Consider the following 21,586-nt stretch of genomic DNA (forward strand, 5'->3'; position numbering starts at 1 on the left):
AGGCCAGAGTGTTGGCTCACAGAGGCAACCTGGCTGCATGTGAAACCAGGTGGAAATCCCTTGAGGATTCCCAGAAATACTGCAGGGAAAAAAAATCCAGAAAAGGCAGATAGATTCAGAACACTACAGCCAAGCTCATGGGAGCTAAATAAAGAAATCTGAGTATAGTAATGACCAAAAAAGCTAGTGAGGCACGTGCACCATTTGACCACACTACTACAAACAGAAAATCATGGCAGGCTAAGAAATAAATATAACGACTAAAGGAAAATCTCTGGATCTGAGGAATAACTAGCAAAATAGGGATAGTAGGCATAAAGTGTGCAAAAATTCAAACTTATAAGCACCCACATAAAATCAAGAAGCATGTTCTAAAGAAAATTAGCTTCAAATTTTAAAGGTGTTTTGCAGAATGATGAGGGGAGAAAATGCTTTCCTATATATTTTTTGCATTATGAATTACTTATATATGTATATTTCAAATAATTATTTATAATTTATAATTTTACTTATAACGTAAATCCATTTTTATATCTATAACATAGTCATTATAACAATTTGAATATTTATATTTTTGACAATCACTCATTTATGTAGCACCGAAGCTCTCTGGCCCTTTATGAATCCAACCCTTCCCTCCCTAGAGGGACTCAACATCCTCTTCCTTTGATTTTCTTTATAGTTTGATCTCATACATGTGGTTCCATTAAAATATATTACTTGGGTTTGCCTCTGAGCAAAGTTTGTGTAATTGAAATTGTGACGTATTTGGAGGAACTTGGTTTTTTCACTGAACATTAAGTTCTGAGAATTCATACAGGTTTACACACACAGCTGGGTTCATTCATTTTCATAATTATGCTAATTCTACTACTGTATACAAATATTTGCCAACTTATCCATTCTGTTCTCTGTTGGACTATTTCCAGAATTATGTTTTGCTCTTATGTACAAAGCTATTGTGTGTGTGTGTGTGTGTGTGTGTGTGTAAAAACCTCATATCTATTTCCTGAAACATGAGTAAAAATTTCTATAGGATAGACACCTTGGGCTGAACTGCTGAAAAAAATTACTTTTATGTTCAATTTCTGTTTATAATTCAATTGTCCCAATCTACACCCCCATAAGCAGAGTATGAGAGTTCTTATTCTTTTCATCTGCATCAACATTTGTTATTTTCAGACTTTTATGTTTTTACCAACATGGTATACACAAAATAGTGTATCACTCTAGTTTCACTTTTCATTTCTTTAATTATTAATGAAGCCCATCAAGTTTTCATTTCTTTATTGACAGTATGGATTTATTCTTTTTGAAATCCCTATTTTTATTCTTTACTTTTTTATTGATTCACAGGAACCTCAATATATTCTGTATACCAAACCGGTTTTGGCCTTTTTTTACTCTGTTTTAGTGTCCTTTGATGAACACATTTTTTTTTAATTTTAACGTTTAACTTGTTTCTTTATGGTTTGTTCATTCTATTTCTTATTAAAGAAACTGTTACTTTATTCTGAAGATAATAAACATACTCATTTCCAAATATCTTTTATAGTTAAGTGCTTCTTTCTTACACAATTTGCTTCTATTTATGGAATGAGGTAAGGATTAATTTTCATTTTCCATATGAAAAACCAGTCAATTATTATAGTGGCAGCTTGGATTCAAGGCTCATCAGGATTTAACCAGAACAAGTGCTGGGTTGAAGGCCATAGATGGAGGCATTAAAGTCCACAGCATATCATTACATGAAAAAGAAGTAAGAGAAGCTAAGGGGGAAAACACCACCCTGATAAATTTATTGCATTCAACTTTTTAAAAAGAGTTTTTATATAGCTTAAATAACTGTACATAGTCACACTGTCATCAATTTACCCCATGCTATATGAGATATTCGGTAGTTTATTTAAACTGGACTGTTTTCCTTATAAACTCTTACTGACATACCAGTTTACTGCTTAGAAAAATATTACTGCTACCTTATATACTGATTAAGAAATTTTTCACAGTAATTCAGTGGCTCCCAAACTAGATTCTCACATAATTCCACAAGCTCAATACAGGTGTTCTGCCATTATGATCATATTAAACTTTTTTCTAAGTTTTCAGAAACAACTAAATTAAATTTATACAATTTGCTCAATATTAGATAATACTCATAATTTTTTTTCTTAAATTACTTGCACCTGCTACTCATTATTTCTACTAGAGTCTGGTATGAGTTAACACATAATTACAAATTTATTTCTTTACAGTTTCATATATTACAATTAAGCTAATCAAGTTTTAGAACTAATCTGGGAAGGTTGAAACACTTGGTTTTTTACTCTAGGATCTGCACCCACCCTCAATTCACATTAACTTTTCCATCCTTAAAATGCATGTCACATACTTACTTGAAAGTATTTGGGGGAAGAGTGTGAAAACAAACACTGTATGAAAATGATGTTACAATAAAAATATTTCATAAGCACTTTAATTTATAATAACCTTAAATTACATCCTATAAATATGGTGCTATAATAAGCACAGGAAAACCAAAAGTCTTGAAAAAAAAAACAGATTTTTTAAATGGACTGAAAATAAAATTTGTTTTGGATGTCATTTTCTACACCACATAGTTCTAGTAAAGGTCCTGAAAAGCAGAACAAGGCGAAGATTAAATGTTAAACTATAAACAGAAAAACTTATCTCCAAATAACAACAACAACAAAAATCACCTTTTATAAGGATGTGATCTAATGATTTATGCCACTCTGGTGTGATAAAACTAATGCAAAAAACTATTAGAATTTAACTAAAATTAAGAAATGTGTGGATCACAAATAAATTTATTTGCCTCAAAAACAATCCAGAGGGCTAGGGCTGTAGCTCAGTGGTACAGTACTTGCCTTGCATGTAGAAGGCACTGGGTTCGATCCTCAGCACCACATAAAAATAAAATAACAGTATTGTGTCCATCTACAATTAATTAAAAAAAATTCAAGAGGTAGCCTGAATTTATCTGAAAGAAAATGCTTTCTTAAGTATGTTTTCTGTTTGTTTTTATAAAGAAACCCAGATAGAATTAGAAAACTGAAATGAGAATACACTAAAACTGAGATATATTTCTCCACTTGGTGTCAACAGAACCTTGCCTTTCTTGCAGGGAGGGGAGATGTCTGGTGTAGACATCTGCTACATTTAGAAGCTTTCTTCTCTAAAGATACTGCACTCTGCTGCTTCTCAAGCTTTTAGACATGTACAGGAGTAAGGAAAGTGAAATTACCTATTTTAAAAGAAAGTCACATTGTTACACTGTGAAGCTTTTAGAGTCAAAAAGAATTAGACTACATTTCTACCTCCTGTAATTTCCAAGCTGTTTGATCTTAAGCATTGTTATTTACCCTTTCTGAATTTATACTTCACCTTTAAAAGGGGGATAATAACTATTCTGTGGCAATATTATAAGAGTTAATTGAGACTCTTATCTTATATACAAATACCCATGGCATAATCTTGGCTAAGTTGCCATTAATTATAAAATAAGAAAGTAGATGACTTTAGGGAAATTGGGAAAGATACTAATTGTACTTTAACACTCTATGATAAAAAATTCTTGACTTCCAGGCATTTAATGTTTGTTAAAGCTTGAAAATTTTCTTCAAACTGTAAAATACAAAAGAACAGTTTTCTGATAGAAGTGGGTGATATATGGAAGACAAAAGATAAAGGAAAAGTTAAAGCTAAAAAAATTAGTATCAACTTGATATGACATATAACCAGCTACAATAGCCATTCATGAACAAGGGCAAATAATCAGAAAGGTAGAAGGGAATTAGAGGAGGAAGTAGGGGGAAAAAAAGAAGAGTAACCAAGGGCAGGAGGAAGAGAGAAACAGCTAGCATGCATAGCTCCTGCTAGGTGGATGCTTCTTAGCTGGCCACCTGCTCCTCCCTAGGAAGACTGTGAGCTGCCCAACATGAAGAAATGAGCAGACATACAGTATATCTGGTGCAGAAGTTTCTGTGTATTCCACATCTTATGAACATTTGTAAACCACTGTGTGGTCTCATGTATGCTTTTTGTCTGTAACAGCATCAATTATAATACCATTAGAAACATAGTTAATAAATAGAAATATAAATGTGTCACAGAAATGTTTCATTAAAATCCAACCAAAATTTTAAAATTGATTCTTCATCTCTGCAAATCTTATGTACATGTTTGGTATATTAAGAAACTGAAATTCATGTTAGCATGGATACCCGATTTCCTTTCTAATAGGAGAAGCATGTAGTATTTAAACAGCTTATAATCCACACAAAACCAGTCCCCCAAGTTAAGAATAGATGGTTTCATCAGTTTATATCTTAAACTCATATTGTACTTTGGAAATTGTACCAATCTACTTCAGATGGTAACAGCACAAGGAAAAAAAAAAAACACTCAATCATTGTCTATGTCTACCAATAATAATTTAAAAGAAATGCATGTGGAGTATTAATGAATAACTCAAGAGACTATATGAATTGTATATTGGTTCATTTAAAACAAATAAACAAAAAAAATTACACATTCAAAGAACTGTGAATTCCTTCAGTAGAATGGTGTGTCCTAGGTCACCATGCTTTCTTTCCCTTTTATTGTCAAGTTCAATTTGCCAATAAGACTCTGACAATAAACATGGAAATAAATTTCAAGGTTAGTAACCTAAACTAGCACTGGGAATAATAATATTTTAATTTATTGATGATGTAAAAATTGGAATGGAGAAAGTAGAAAACAAACTTTTAAGTGGGGGTGAGTTTTACATAAAGAAAAAGCAAATATTTACCTAGTGAATTAATATACAGAATCATATGTTTTAATGAGTAACAATTCTCTGTACCTTTTTAAGAGGAAACTAAACATGACTGAAAAAAGGACGAATAATACCAGTAATCTCTTTATACCTAAGTTATTTATAAATCTTAAGACTTCTTATTAGTACAAATACTGATGCATAATTTTCCAGATAATAAGAACCACTTGTTTATAAACTATAAGATTTCGTTTATTTTTAAAAATTTTTAATAGACCTTTTTTTTTATGTGGTGGTGAGTATTGAACCCAGTGCCTCACACATGCTGGGCAAATGCACTACTGCTGAGCCCCAGCCCCAGCCCTATAATTTACTTTTAAATGTTCCAGGGCAAGGTAATAAAACAAAACCCCAATGAAGTATAGAATGATTACTTCCAAAGATATACCAATGTATCAACAAGAATGATCCAAGGAGTAAAAGTCCTTTATTACTCTTATGCAAAAATATTTGCCTTGAGTTAAAGAGGAAAATTGAACAAATTATTTAGTGGTGATCAAAAACATAAAAAAATTAAGATTACAAGTGATTTTTATAAACTTTATCATATGGACCCCCACATATATACATATAAACAATATTTATGAAGTGTGTCCATTTATAAGCAGATTACACTATTTTACATCATTCTAGGTAACCAATAAATATATGTTTCAATGATATCAAAATATACAGAATTTCTTTTCTTTCTTGGACTACCAAAGCTTGATACATAGGGTACAAGTTTGAGTCTCTTAAATGAGTATCTTAAAATAGAAATGACAGCAAAGGTAGCTAGGTGGTGAGACTCATCTCTCCCCTTCGTGTAACTGACAGTAAAGAAACAGTAAGCCACCTGCAACAGCCACTGTCTGGGTCTTGGCAGTTCCTTGCCAATTTTCCTGCTAAGGTCATCAGGAGACATGTGGGGGATGGGATGGGGGAAGCAATGGTGCTCTGTCAAGCTCGCAAGGCAGAACTGAAATCTAAGTTGGATTAAACATGGAACAAAATGATTAAATCAACAGCAGACCTAAAACACAGGAACGTTAAGGAATTTTTTAACTGCTTCCAAAATGACTTAAGGGATAAGGTTACTTCTATTTTGAGATTCTGGCATCTTCAGTGCTAATGCCAAATAACGAAAAGCTCCATGTTTCACCAGTTTCATTGATCGGTGGCTACACTTTAGGAAGCCATTGCTCCTGAACTCACTTTTTCCCAGGTGGACTCAAGCTGGTATTTCTGACATCTGATCCCTATAGACCCACATTTATTTACAATACTTAGGGTAACAAGCATATTTGTTCTATTTGGCAATACTTCCTTGAAAGATGGATTTAGGCCAGATCTGACACTAAATTATGACCCTATCACTTAGCTATGTCAGGTTGACCAAGTTACTTTACATTTGGGGGTATCAGTTTCTTAATCCTAAAAAGGAATAAGTCAACCAAAGGCCTGTTACAAGGATTAGAGGAACACACACATGCACACATCCTTCATTAACAGTGCTTATTATTAATGCATAATTTCTCACACAGATCATATTCTCATTAGGTTTTATTTTAACATAAGAAATATCCCTGGCCTCCTATCCCCAACAATTTCAAGAAGTATGTCAAGTTAAATCCAACACCACTACCACCACCCTAACATATGCCAATGCTTAAATCTCATTTAATAAAAAACAAACTTTATTTCTCCAAACAGATAAAATTTTAAATGTAATATGAGTTGAGAGGTAGCACAAAGATTTAAATTGGTACCAACAGGAAGATGAAAGAAAGATTATTTCACAAAAAAAGTGGAAAAGGAGAATGATTCAATAAAAGTGCTGAAAAAGATCTAGGGGGATCCCAGTATTAACACTTAAGTAAATTAAACAAAAAATGTAGAAAAATATTTTTACTATTTCTGGACATAAAAGCTTTCTAAATTTCAACAGAGATGAAGGAAATATTGATTACCTATAAAAATAAAGATATTTCAAAACATACAACAGTAAAAGTTAATAAAAGTTTGGGAAAACAGATGCAGTAAGTCTTTAAAGAATCAAGACCTTAAGAGGGCATGGTGGTGCATGCCCGTAATCCCAATGGCTTCGGAGGCAGGAGGATCGTGAGTTTAAAGCCAGCCTAGGCAAAAGTGAGGTGCTGAGCAACTCTAAACAAAATACAAAATAGGGCTGGGGAAGTGGCTCAGTGGTAGAGTGCCCCTGAGTTCAATCTCTGGTACCAAAAAAAAAAAAGAGAGAATCAAGACCTTAGCGGGTGTCACTCAGGAGCAGAACACTCAAATGGATGTGGCTCACAAGTAGAACACTCAAAAAAAAAGAATCAACTTAATTAAAAAAAAAAAAGAACTTTTTTAAACCAAAAAAAAAAACAAATGTAACCCTGAAAAGATAATGAACATATGAATAGAAATGATAAAGAATAAAATCCTAATTATTAGTGATTCCCTCAGATTTAAGTTCACTAGTAATTGAAAGCATGTTAAATATCACTTTCCTCAAAAGATCATAAAATTATAAATCTCTTTTCAGGTAAGAATTTTAAAAAACGGGTGATACAGATCCAACGTGAAACATTACCAATCTAATAGAAAATGTTCACTAAAGGGTAATCATATTTTTTCCATTGACTGGGGAAGTGTGGAAAGAACATTACTTTGATTTTGATGTGAGGGAAGACATAGGAAGGTACAGAAATCACAGGAAGAAGCTGATATTAACCTTTAACTATTTGCTCAAAAACTCCTTAACCTTTAAGTATGCAAACCATTCTGACCAGGAACCTTAATATTAAGGAGGGAACAAGCCCCCAACTTCTTTGGGAGTGAGTGGTAGAGAAAGGACTGGAGGAATAAAGACCTACTAGAAGAATTCATATTCAAAACAACCCTGTTTTGCCCCCTTTCTCCCTCTTTAATTATTTACATGTGTTTAAAGAATTCTAGATGAAAATCAATATAGTCTGGAAAAGCACACTTGATCCTTAGATTTTTGTTTTATTCAAGGCTCTTTCCTGCTGTAAACCAGAACAAATAATCATCTTAAAAACAAAGTTAGAAAACAAAATATAACTGTGTATTCCCTATTCGAATCCCTTAGATACAATCAAAGCATAAAACTTGTCTCTGTGGTTTCTTGTCTTTGCTTCAGGATTACCTGCCACGTTCTGCTGAAAGGAAAAAGGTTGTGAGGCATAGATGTGATCACCCTACCAAACTGAACAGGGAAAACCAGGGGGCCCAGGAAGGAGAGCTATCAGAAGGAAAAAAAAAAAAATACTTTAAATCTGGTTATGAATGGAAAAGCACAGTATCATCTCACTTCAGACAATAACTGTTAGCTTTAACTTTCACAAATTAAGAAATAAGACTAATATGATACAAAAATACAATAAATTTGTTTTAAATGAGTATGCATATTTAAATCAATTAAAAGCCATTAAAATCAGGTAAGAATATTAATAAAATACTGGCCCAGTAATTATGTATTTCTTCTTTTAAATCCAAGTCTTAACTAGATGCCTTAAAAGCTGGTGTTTGGAAAGTTCCATTACCCATTTGTGCTACAAATGCCTGTCTACAACATGAAAGAGTTGAAGAAGAAAAGCTTCAAGATGGTACTTCGGGTTTATTATTTTTTTCGGGTTCTATGAATTCTATGCCATGCTTAGTTATAGAAAAGTTTTCATTGGCAAGGTAAGCTGCTAACAATAATAAAATAAGACTTTATTATTCTGGTGAAATCCTTTATACCTCATTCCAACCACAAAGTTCTTTGACCTTTACTTGGTAGTGGTGATGGTGTTTTGCCTTTTTGGTTTTGCTATATAATCTTTCAGTACTGGGGGAAACTTGGATTTCTGTCCTTACTGGCCAATGGGAACTAGGTACATTTCTACATCCATGACCAGTGAAACCCCTACCCTCCCAGCCTCTATAAATTACATATGTAATTTGACATGCCAGTTCACATCAGTTTTACCATAGGAGAGTTACAGGGACAAAATATATCTGAAAAGAAATTCCAAATTGAGTATGGTCCATTCCAAGCAATTAAAAGGTTAACAAATTTTCCTATGAAAATACCAATCTTGTTTTCATTCCTGAGAAAGATACAATTCAAGGTTAAACAAACAAAAGAGTCATATTCAACGTCTGGAAAAGGTTTATAAGTCTTAAATAATAATGGAAAGTGCTGGTAGAGTACACTAAGGAGTCAAAGTAATCAAAATGAGAAAAACTGTAAATTACTCGAAATTATGCATGAAGCTTTATAGTTGTCTCTGGTATACAAAATATTTCATATATAAAGTAAGTACTTTTTATGATGGGTAAATAAAACCATTAAAGACAAAATAAATTTTATTTTTATTGAGTATCAGAACAAAAAGAAACAGCTGCTATTTCTCAACTACTTTATTAAACATCGACTTCCTTTTCTTTCAACATTTCTATTTTGAGAAGAAAATTCTTCTTCTGTCTAAAATGGAGTATCACCTTTTGGGTTTGAGGATTTTTTTTTTTAAAGAGAGAGTGAGAGAGGGAGAGAGAGAGAATTTTAATATTTATTTTTTAGTTCTCGGGGGACACAACATCTTTGTTTTTGTATGTGGTGCTGAGGATCGAACCCAGGCTGCACGCATGCCAGACGAGCATGCTACCGCTTGAGCCACATCCCCAGTCCCTGGGTTTGAGGATTTTTAAGCCATGATTTTCTATTATTTCCCTAAATCCCTAAATATCTCTGCAACAAAAGTAAAATCTGAAGAAACACCTTTGTTAGTAACTTTGGGAATAACTCCATGCTATAATTCTCTAGGATCCATGAGGATGGATCCTCCTGAATTTCTCTCTTGGCCTTTTGGAAGGTGGGCCACTGGCTAGTTTGCTTAGGTATCAATTTATCTCAGCAGTCCATGTGGCAGCCACAACTAGCTTATTATGTTGACATATTTCATCAAATTAACTGAGTAAACAACACTTTGGAAATATATATCCTGAATACACATTTTCAAAACAATGTATTTTGAACAATGTATTTTTTTTTGTATTTTCAACAACTATCTGCATGCATGGATGAGGATGAGGATGCACACTCCTGTGATTGGTGCTGGAAAGACAAAATAATTATCTTACAAATCATTACTACTGTCCTCAATCCATTTATTATTTACCTGAGTTTCTTTCTTTCAATCTAACCAGTTTTAAAATATATTAAAAGAGCTATTTAAAAAGTGGGTGTTTAAAATAAATAATTGAATTTTTTGTTGTTTTTTTTTTTTTTTTCCAAATTCTGGAACATTTGTTATATGGTAGGTCTTGGGGGAACATAAAAGAAATCATTTTAAAACCTGGCCACAAGTAGCTTACAGTCTCACATGGAAAAATAAACCCAAGAAAATTATAGAAAGCTTTGCCAAATGCTGTAACTAAGGCCTATACAGAAGCTGAGAGTGGACCAAGAAGAGTTCCTGGGAGGAGAGGCTAAGACTGACAGGCAAAGATGTAGAAGAAGGCTTTCAAGACAGAGAGGGCAGTGTCAACCCCAGAGAGAAGCAACACTGTATAGATGGTTTCAAGAAATATAAGATATTGAATATTGCTGGAGCGTGAAAAAGAGGAAATGGGTAACAATCTCATGGGTGGGTAGGACAGATGTAGTTAATATCCTAGAAGGAATGGCAGAAGAGCAATACAGAAAAGTAGCAGCCAGATCATAAAGAGTCTCACAGTACCTAGAAGCTTGACCTTTACTCTGAGCAACAGCAGCTAGAGATGGGAGGATTTTGCAACAAGCAATGTGTTCACCAGGGTGGGAGATTTGATCATTCTAACGGTGATGTAGCAGATGGACTGGTATCATAACACATGAATAGAGGCAGTGAGGTTCTTTAGGAAGCTGACATTAACATTTCAAAACTCACCTTGCTTTGATAGATACTTAACACATAATACAAAAGGTCCCACATTCATTTTTTATAATGGCCTGCATAAAATATTATTTTAAAATATGATAAATAACCAATACAGGATTAACGATAATCCAAAAAACATTGTTGAACAAGTTTTTCAAGTTTTAAAAACCTTTAAGCAATATATAGCCCACTTTAGACATTATGCACCAATCTATTAATTTTCTATTATTTTCCTTCTATTCACAGGAAAAAAGTTTCTTTGGTTTTTCTTTGTTGTAGTGATTTATTTGCCCTGTTTTCTACCCAAAGTTTCAAAGTCATACTTCAGAAACAAAATGCCAGAAGGAATAAAAATAAATAAATAAAAACGGTAAAGAAGCATTATGATGTATATGCAAGATAAAAAAATAGAGAGATCTTAATAAAAAAACTGAAATTATATTCTTGACCATGACACAGTATCTGTCAGGAAAAAAAAAAAATAACATTATTGCTGAACTCAGTTTCTTTAACTGAGAAATACCTATCCTGGATTAACCATGATGGCATTTTCAAAATAAACACTGTCAAAAATCTAAATCAAACTCATTAATAAATTGACAGGAAGAACTTGAAAAAGTGATTCAGAGGACGAAACATGCATTAAATAAGTGTTAAAAATACTTCAAATTTAGATATCAATTAGATCAGTTTTTAAGCATTTATGAGTTAATAAATCTGATGTTGTGCATATTTTGTCATTTAAAAAATTATACATGCATTTAAAAAAGTGATATTGCACAGCTACTGGCCTTATTTTAAGATATTTATGTTAATTGAGACCTATTCCACCTGCTGCTTTGACCTGGTATAATCCTATTTTAGAATAAGCTGGTTTCTGCACAGTAGCCCTAACAAAATATGTGCCAGAGTATTAGTTGTTCTTTACTTCTATTGGCCTATCATTTAATATGTACTGCAGCATTACTATTATCTGTGTTTTTAACTTAAATATGTAGTAAGAAAACCCTTTGAAACTATAAACTCATGTATAATCTAAAAATTCAAAATATCATACTGTTTATGGTTCCACAGTCCAAAACACCAAACAAGGAAACTCTCACTATGTCAGTACATAAATATCATGTATTTATTGCCACAGTTTAGAGAGGCAATATATTTATTTTTCTAAGCCGTGGGTAATAGACATATAAACTGTGTGAGTGTTCTAAATCCAAAAACGCACAGAAAATAATTTATTCCTGTCTCCTTCAACACTACTACTTTCAATGATAATCTGGGATATTCAGAAACAAACTGATAAGCGAACATACTACAGCACTATGAACACACACAGAAACAAGTGCTATGTGTGGTGACAGGAAAAATAAACAATGTGTACCAAGAGGCACTAGTTTTAGTTTAATGTTTAATAGCAAGTCATGTTTTATAAGAAACCAGTAGCAAGTCACCTGGACCAGCAAGGACTGTGTCCTAAGTGCCTAAGTCTTTTGCACCTTGGATTAAGAAGGCTATATGGCATTATGTAAAAATGTGGATGTGTAACCGATGTGATTCTGCAATCTGTATTTGGGGTAAAAATGGGAGTTCATAACCCACTTGAATCTAATGTATGAAATATGATATGTCAAGAGCTTTGTAATGTTTTGAACAACCAATAAAAAAAAGAAAAGAAAAAAAATGACTAAGAGTAGGCCATATAAAATTATTCTGTAGTATAAATAAAGAGCATTTGGTTAGGAAAATTAAAAAAAAAAAAGGCTATTCTTACTCCTCGTCACTCCTGATTATCTCTGTTCCCAAAGGCACTGACTGTTTCACTTCAGTGCACTATCAAATGGACATTGGTTTGAAATTTTTAAAAAAGGAAAAGAAAACCAACATGATGCCTATGTTCCCAGCTTCTGCATTTTGACACTATCTACTACATCTTCACGTGTTCATCTGAAAATTCCCATACACCCCTAGCCCTGTCACTACTATAAACTTAACTGATACTAATGTTTTAATTACTGATATAAAAAATAAAGAGGAACTCACCAACTGGAAGACTTTGAGAATGACAGAAAGGAGAGACAGAAACTTTATTGATAGGACACACAGGGAATTAGTGTTTGACAGCTGTTCCCACCACCCACATCAAGTGCATTATGTATGTACACAGCATTCTCGGAAGCAGTACACAAAACTACACTGCCACCAAGAACACTCTTCAGCAGCAGACAGCCCTCCTTAGTAGCTTTAGCATGCCACACAGTCCTCTGCTTACTGATCAGAACAGCCAACAGGGAGATGGAGTTTACAAGTAAAAGCGAGACTGAACTGGCTAATTACTTACCTTCTCACTTAAGGCAGGCTTGCTCCTCTAACTTTTTGTTTCCTCTCTTGTCATAGCTCAGCGCCAAATGGTTATGATTCAGCAGAAGTTTGAACCTGACAGTTAAAAAGAATTTTTTTCAGAAAAAAAAACAACATTGAAAATTCAAGTTTCCTCCACTGCGGTCTTTCTGGTCTTTCTTTCCTTGCCCTCTGCCTGCGTGTTTCTCTCTCGTCTCTTTCTGCAAGGCAGCTACGTAGTGGTCTATAAATATTGACCCTCACACTTGCTCAGTGCTTTACTTGCTCATGGCACAGGTCTGTGTTACTGAACACCGTGGTAATACTCCGGCAAAGTTCTCAGCTGCTCAGACAAAGCTGTGGATTGGCTCACTACCCAGCAACCCTGTGCCTGCCTGGAAATACCATTTTGCTGCCAGCTTTACAGATGCTATGGGCCTTTCCTGAGGCCCAAATCAGGCACAGAAGGGCAATTATGAGGTTTGTCTGAAGAAATACAGCTTTCCTCAAGCAGGTGGAGAAGAGGGGGGCAGGGAGGAGTGCAAGACAAGAAAGGAAATACTGCCTTTGTTCTGGCCAAACACAATCTCAAACCCTTTATAAAAGACCTAAATGTCATTCAATCAGGCTTTATAAAACTTAATTACTACATACTAAAAATGGCCAAAAACATAGGAAAGCATTCTTGCAATTGTTTTAATATTATTTCTCATTAAACTAAGGCTACAGTGACTCAGTAATTGGGCACAAAGAAATGTTTTGACATAATTAAGTTCATTTCTAGGATGATAGAAATGCACTAGAAAGTATATTTATCAGGTAAATGATGTATTTGGTGAAAAAAGCTAAATGTAATCTGAAATTATGTGAATCAACATACTGTATTAACCCCAAATTACTTTAATTTATAGTTTGTAGTTAATATGAATAAGATCTCTATCATCTACCTATAAAACCTATAATGCTCATAGTATAAATGATAAGAAAATAACTGAAGCCCGTAATTTTTATTCTCTGTGTCAAGGGTAATCATTTGTTCACCTTATTAATTTTTCTCAAGGTGAAGGCATTTGAAATGATCTAGTCACTTACTTTACTAATGAAAAAATTCAACCCCCACCTAGGCTATTACTGTGCCCAGGGTCAAGTGGCAACTCTGCAGCAGAGCCAAAACTAGAATCCTTGCCTAATTGCTCAAAGACTGTGTTCCTTCTCTTTCTTGGGCAGTGACCCTCAGACTCAATTTCAGGTCCACCTTCATGTGAAAGTTTACTGAAAACCTTACCAGTAAATGCAAATACAACAGCCAGAAAATTAGCATAAAACAAAACAGTAATTGACAGAACAAAAGTGCTGTACAATTAACTTTCAGACAAATGAAATCTATCTTTCTTACTTCAATAATTAATCTTCGTCCAATAAATAAACTCCTTGCCAGAAGATGTAGTAGCTAGATGCTGAGGAGGCAAAGACAAAACACAGTTCCTACTCTGGAAGAGCTAATAGTCTTAGTGGGGGGTTGGGGGGTTGGCTGCAAGACAGTGTGTGAAGTCCCAGGATGAAGACTGAGAGACCAAGGGAAAGGAGCCTTGAGCCAATAGGAGGGGGGATACAGAAAGTGGTTCTTCACTTGAGACTTCCGGACCTGAAGAATGAGCAGTTTAGTGAGGCAAAGAAAGGAAGAATAACACAATTAAGACAGGCGGGAAAGAGTGGGGTATGCACATGGAAATTCAAATAGTTCATTCTTGCTGGAAAATAAAGACAGAAAGAAAAGGTACTTTAAAACATTAAAAAAAAAAAAAAAAAAAAGACTAGAGAAGGAGAGGTGTGGAGGGATTTTACAAGCCAGGTTAACAAACTTAAGTTTTATAGAGTAGGTAGACCTTCAACATTTTTCATTGACTTTTGAAATTTTGAAACATTATATAACCCTCACCTATTACTAACTTAACATCTACAATTTTCACCTAAAGTAAATGTATGCCTTCAAAGAATTTAATTTCTACTCCATTGGAAAATACTGCCATTTCAAAATGAGACATCATATATTTTAAATATACTCAATAGAATCTAAATCCATAACAATTTAGTATAATCGTTATCCCCTTAAATATACAAATAGCTACTTTTAATAGCTGATACTTATATTTTACACTTTATTTTCTTGACCTTTACTTCCATCTCGCTTCTTCATAGAATTTTTGTGTAATATATTTTATAATTAGAAGTCTTTCACTGGTCTCCCTGTCATGTTTCTCTAAAGTAAAACTTTAATGCATTAGTTAAAATTGTTAAAATATTAAAATTTCTGATTCCAAGGCAATGCACCATAGTAAGATTTGACATGGATGAGGATGCCTTACTTTTGTAGAGTAAGAAAAAAGACTGTTGTTATTAAAGCATTGCTCTTAGCCAGATCAATATTAATAAAAAGTATATGTAGAAGTAGAGAACCTAGACACTGATTCCATTAAAACTATCCATTCAATTGCTAAGTGAAAGAAAACAGTCTGCAAAGGCTATAAACCATATGATTCCCATTGTTTCACATCCTGGGAAAGGCAACAGAAAAGATGGCAAAAAGTTCCATGGTTTCCAAGGGTGCTTTGGGGATAGAAAGAAATAGGAATTTCAGGGCGCTGCAACTAGTCTATGATACTATGTTTATGTGGTGGCAGATGCACTTGACAAGATCCACAGCATCATACAACACAAAGAGTAAGCCCTAATGTCAATTATGACTTTCAGTTAAGTCCCTTCTACTGTCTTCTTGAAGCTTGTGCCCTAGAGAGAGTATTATTCTTGAGTCATTACTATCTAGCAGAGGCTTTAGAAGTATTATATCTAACACACACACAAAAAAATAATCCAGACAGATGGTTATGCTTGTGCCTTGTTTAAGAGAAAGAAAATGAGAATTATTAGAATTATTATTAAGTGGTAATTAAAGTCATGTTACTCATAAATTGTAGAGCAGGAATACAACCCAACTACAGCACATACTACCTTCATATCAGTCACTTAAATAAGAAGTAGAGGCTGCCCAGGCCAGGCAGGGAAGTAGACAGAGCAGTTTCTTCCACAAGTCAGAAAGAACTGAGAGAGCCTTATCCTGCATACATCTAAGAAACCAAAGTCATTTTAATATAAATTACTGAAAGGCAGCAGAAATACAGGATTAACTAATCATTGGATGAAAGTAAAGTAGTGTACGCCATATGAAGAACTTAAACATTTTTAATCTTCAATTTGGTTGAAAAGTAAGGAACCCATGAAAAGTCAAGGGTGGCTCTTTGGGCCTTTCTCAAGAGAAAAGTTACAGAAGGAGGGAGAAACATTAGAACAGGCAGCTGGGAAAAGAGATGGTTTCAGCTTTAGAGACGATGAACTTAAGAAGTGTGGCACCCTAGTAAGTATTTTTGATGGACATTTAAGTGTGCTGGTCCATGATACAGGAGAATGAAGACTGCACCAATTCAGTAGTCTTCTATTCTTATTTTCCTGCTCCAAACTTTGTCACCATAGAGTCTATGGTGAACACAGAAGACAGACGTGCCCATCATATTCATTTGCTCAACAAAATCCTGTACTTCAACCTCATTTTACATACAGGCCAAAGACCTTATAATGATCCATAAATTTCTACTTGTCCTGCTCACTCAGTATCTCAGCACCAACATCCATCCACCCCGCTCCTCAACTCCAGCTCACTTATCTCCATACCTTTTTTTAAAATGTGCCTAACAAGTTTGTCATTAATATCCTTCTATTTGCTGTTGCCATGTTTGCATGATCTTCCTGAAAACAGGGGCAGTACTGACTTCTCGCCTCCTTCAATTCTCTATTCAAAAGGTACTTGCTCAGCAAACCCTATCGTTGGCAATTGAAAACTGCAAACTTCCTTCTTTACTACTTCATTGTTATTGCTTTTCTCTTCCCAGTAGAAAGTAGGTTCAATAACAGCACAGATTCCAAATACCTAAACTGAGCCTTGAATATGATAAATGCATAATAAATATTTATTGGGTAAATGACTGAAATAGACATTGGTGAGTCACACACATTAGTGGTTCTTGAAGTCATGAACTCTCTCAGGGGCAGCATGTATAATGAGAAAAATAACCCCAAATCAAAATTTTAAAGGCAGATTGGGAAAGGGGGGACCCACAAAGACTGAAAACAACTATGAGGTAAACAGGGGAAGAAAGAAAAGGGATGAATGAGACTGGTGTATGTATAGGAGTGAGAAGTCAACAATGCCAGATGTCACAAAAAGGTCAAACATGAAAAGGACAGAAAAGAGCCAATTACATACAATATTCAGAATGTATTGTGACACTACCACCACTGAAATATATACTTTAAAACTGTTAAATGTATGGCCTATGAATGATGTCTTTCAAAGAAATTATGAAGAAAGCAAGCATGGGTACCTGAGCAGCCTCCACTGGAGAGGGGACATCAGCATGTGAAGTGGGATAAGAGTAAAATCCCTCTCAAAAGGTTTGGTCAGGAAGAAAAGAGAAAGAAGGACAGGGACAATGATTTCAAACAGCAGGAACAAAAACTCATTACAATGTAGAGGTCAAGTAAGTGCTCTGAGGTCATGGTGATGTGAGTTTTCTTTTCTCTCTCCTTGGACTGTGCTATGGTTTGGGTCTGGAACGTCCCCCTCAAAGGCTCATGTGTTAAAAGCATGCTCCCTAATGCAGCAAGGTCTGGAGCTGGGCCTTTCAGGCAATGATTGGTTCCTAAGGGCTCTGACCTCATTGGGTTTAATCCATTTGATGGGTTAGTAATGAGTACACTTACTGGGATGGTGAATCCTATAAGAAGGTGGCACAAAGCTGGAGGAAGAGGTGGCTGGGGGTATGGCCTTGGGGACTCTTGTTGGCTCCTTCTTCTCTTCCTCTCTCTCTACTTTCCCAGCTTCCATGAGCTAAGGAACTTTTCTCTACCACCATGATATTCTGCCCCACCCCAGGCCCAAAGGAATACAGCCAGCCAAACATGGGCTGGATCCTCTGAAACCATGAGCCAAAATAAACCTTTCCTCTTCTAAGTTGTTCTTTTCAGAAAAACTAACAATATAAGTTACATATGTGCCTTAATTTCTTCTTAATAAAAATGGGTTCAATAGTAGTATTTGTGTCATTGAGAATCAGTATATACTTCATTTTATTGTAAAAATGTTTCACAGGATGAATACACCAGGTTTTATTCATCAGGTGATGGACATTTGGGTTGGTTTCTACTTTGGGCCATTATGAATAATGCTATTATGAACATTCATGTACAAGATTTGATTGAATTTATGTTTTCATTACTCTTGGGTAAATACCAAGGAATGAAACTGCTAAGCAATCTGGTAATTTAACATTTTTAAAAAACTGTCAAACTGCTTTCCAAAGTGGCTGTACCATTTTACATCCCTGCCAGCAAACACATGAAGGTTCTCCACAAACACCTGTAATTAATAAATATCTATAAACATCTCTTCAGAGTGATAAGAGAATATTTGAAATAGAATCTTATTGTCATTTCTCCAATGATTAATAATGTTAAGCGTATTTTCATGTTCTTATTTGCCATTGAGGTATTTACTCTGGACTTTTGGTAAATGTTATTTGAGAAAACTCTTAAGACCAAATAAAGCTTAAAGTATATTTTAAAGTGCTTAAAAGAGGTGTACCTGGTATAGACATATCCACTCACTCATAAGTGAACAAATTAATAAACAAATGAAAGATTAAAGAATTAGAAATATTTACTAGCATATTCTTTCAGTTTTTAAACTAAATTTGAATTCCTATACAGACTCAATAGAATATTTACTAATGAGAAAAAGCCTTGAAAGGAAAAAAAGCAATCATAGAGAAAACAGAGTAATTCTCTGTTCAGTGTGGTCATAACTGCTACCTATATTGATATTGTATTTTAATAAGCTAAGCATCAGATAATGTTAGGAAACTGAAACTGTAATCAGTTATATTAATGCTTTAATGCTTCCTTGAAGTAAGAGGTTGATAAAATAAAAAGCTAAGCAGTGAATTTTTTTTTAAGAAATGCTGTTAACAACTTAATCATATAGGAATAATAGAAAGTTATCTAACCCTATAAAGAATGACACACTGCTCAGAGGCAAATAGCTATAAGCAAAATATTAGTAATACAAGTTTGTCCTCATTTTTCACCTGAGGTAATATGTGACTTTCATCATAAATGACTGAGGAAAAAGAAAACTGACTCCTAGTTAAGAGCAAACCATAGACCATTTTCTGCTTTTTCTTCCTTTAGAGGCCTAGATTTAGTTATATCAGATAGAGTTGCTTACCTTTAACTCTAAGGTTCTTTGTTCTCAGGTAATAAATACTTTGGGTTCCCAGGACTCCACAGGAAAAACATATATAAGTCTACTAACCCTTACTGCTGCCACTTTATTGTAAGTACTTATCCATTATTAGTTTGAGAAGTATTGACTGCACAATTAATAAATAGGCCATCTGTTCTTCTCAACTGGAATAATGTTATATGTAAACTGAGAAGGAATATGTTAAATAAGCAAACCATAGCAAAGAATGTGTATCCTTTTAAACTTTTATTTGATATCACACCAAACTAATGCCAAACTAAAAAACCTTATCAAATATAAACATAAATTGTTCTGAATGCACATAAGCAGGAACCAATAACATTCAATTATGCTTAATGAAATAAGTTAATAATGGTGAATAAATCAGAAATATCATTATTTTTATGTTTTAGTTGTTGCTAATGGACAAAATCTCATTTTTCTTCATGCTTATTAAAAATACCTAAGTTTCCAGCTATGTATCAGTATTTCCATTTTTTTCTCCTATTACTACTGTACATATTTATTACTATGAAGTCAATGTCAAAAGTTTTCTTTAACATAATATTTGCATTACAGTTTCCTATTTTTAAAACAATTCTTAAAATTATCATTTAACTTTAAATAATTATCTTTTCTTTTTTTCAGTGCTGGGAATTGAACCCAGGGCCTTGCTCATGATAGGCAAGTAGTCTATACAATCCCCACACCTTTTCATTTTAAGACAGGATCTCACTAACCTGCCCAGGCTGGCCTCAGATTTACAATCCTTGTGCCTCAGCCTCCCAAGTAGCTGGGATTATAGTTGTATTCCACTGCAATCAGCTGACATTTCTTAGAGTTGTTGAATTAATCCCCACTAATTCAAATTTTTCTACTACCACTCCAAAATCGAAATTAAATTGAGTCTAAATGGCAGTAAAAATCTGCATAAGAGTTTTAATTCCATTCATCACTGGGTGGTTCTAATCATTACCTGACATTTTAGGCAAGAGTTCTCTTTCATCAAAAAGATGTAGTTGCGCTCTTAATACCTGTTACTTACTTTCTTTTTTTTACTTACTCACTTGAATATATTTTCATTTATACAAATGCACATAATTAGCAATATGTCATTAATTTAATAGAATGTTATAATAGAATAATATAATAGAAAAAAGCTGCAGTTATTTTTTTGTTTGTTTTTAAGTAAATGCAACTGGAATCATAAGACTAGTTAGTGTCTTTTCCAACACTGGAGAGGGGTCAAAAAGGTGATCCTGAAACCATCCATCGTATAGGTATTTATATTAGGTGAAAGGAAAGAAGCAAACATTGCAGGATTTCCTATAATAAGCCAAAGCCATACATGCTTTAGGATGGAGACTGGGAAATCCCAGCCAGGAAAGATTCAACAAAAACCAACTCAATGACCTCAGTGGGGGAGAGAAGTGCTTGTCTACCAAATTTAAGATGTGTGTTTGTTTTTAATCTAGCAATTATATGCCAGTAGTTTGTGAAAATATCACTCAATGACTAACTTTAAGTAGTGAAAACAGGAATGTAAACTAAGTCTGATAATTCATCAAAGAAAATAAAACAACAACTGGCTTATTTTACTGTTTCATGATAAATATGCTTTCCTATGGAGGATTTAAATTGTAAAGCTGAAAAATATCATTATTCATTTTAATACCAGATCTTTTCCATTAAAATATATGGTGTTTTTTTTTTTAAAAAAAAAAAAAGAGAAAACAGGAAGAAAATAACAAAGCAAACTAATCTTAACAAGAAATGAATGAAACATCTATTACCATGCTTGTTTCACATATAAAATGTGGTCGTTTCTACTAGCTGTCCTGATTGACAGAGCCTAAAATTTTCTTGAAATGTGGTGTCAAAAATAACTAAAGTTTAATGCCAAAAAAAAAGCTAACAATAAAAAAACTCATTGTTTTAACTCTGTAATTTAGTAGATGTGAATACTGTCATGTACAACACATTTCCAAGAGTTAATTAAGTTAGATTTTGATATGGATTGACGTTATCTTTCCAGTTTCTAAAGCTTTAGTTTCACAAGACTACTTTAGAGTAGGTTAAAGCTGTAGGGAGATGCAGATTATTTCCCTTCTTCTAATTATTCTGATATGAGCCTTAAATTGA

General features: G+C 33.9%; 1 protein-coding gene across 1 annotated transcript in view; it reads right to left on the reverse strand.

Moving 5' to 3' along the window:
• The window catches only part of Bmpr1b (bone morphogenetic protein receptor type 1B), a 263,928-nt gene that overhangs the window by 123,090 nt on the left and 119,252 nt on the right, over window positions 1-21,586 (reverse strand). The window contains exon 2 of the mRNA XM_027926643.2: window positions 13,091-13,185. The gene's annotated coding sequence lies outside the window, so the exon portion shown is untranslated. The remainder of the gene's footprint in view (window positions 1-13,090; window positions 13,186-21,586) is intronic.

The sequence above is a fragment of the Marmota flaviventris genome, chromosome 7, assembly GCF_047511675.1.
Source record: "Marmota flaviventris isolate mMarFla1 chromosome 7, mMarFla1.hap1, whole genome shotgun sequence".
Classification (NCBI taxonomy): domain Eukaryota; kingdom Metazoa; phylum Chordata; class Mammalia; order Rodentia; family Sciuridae; genus Marmota; species Marmota flaviventris.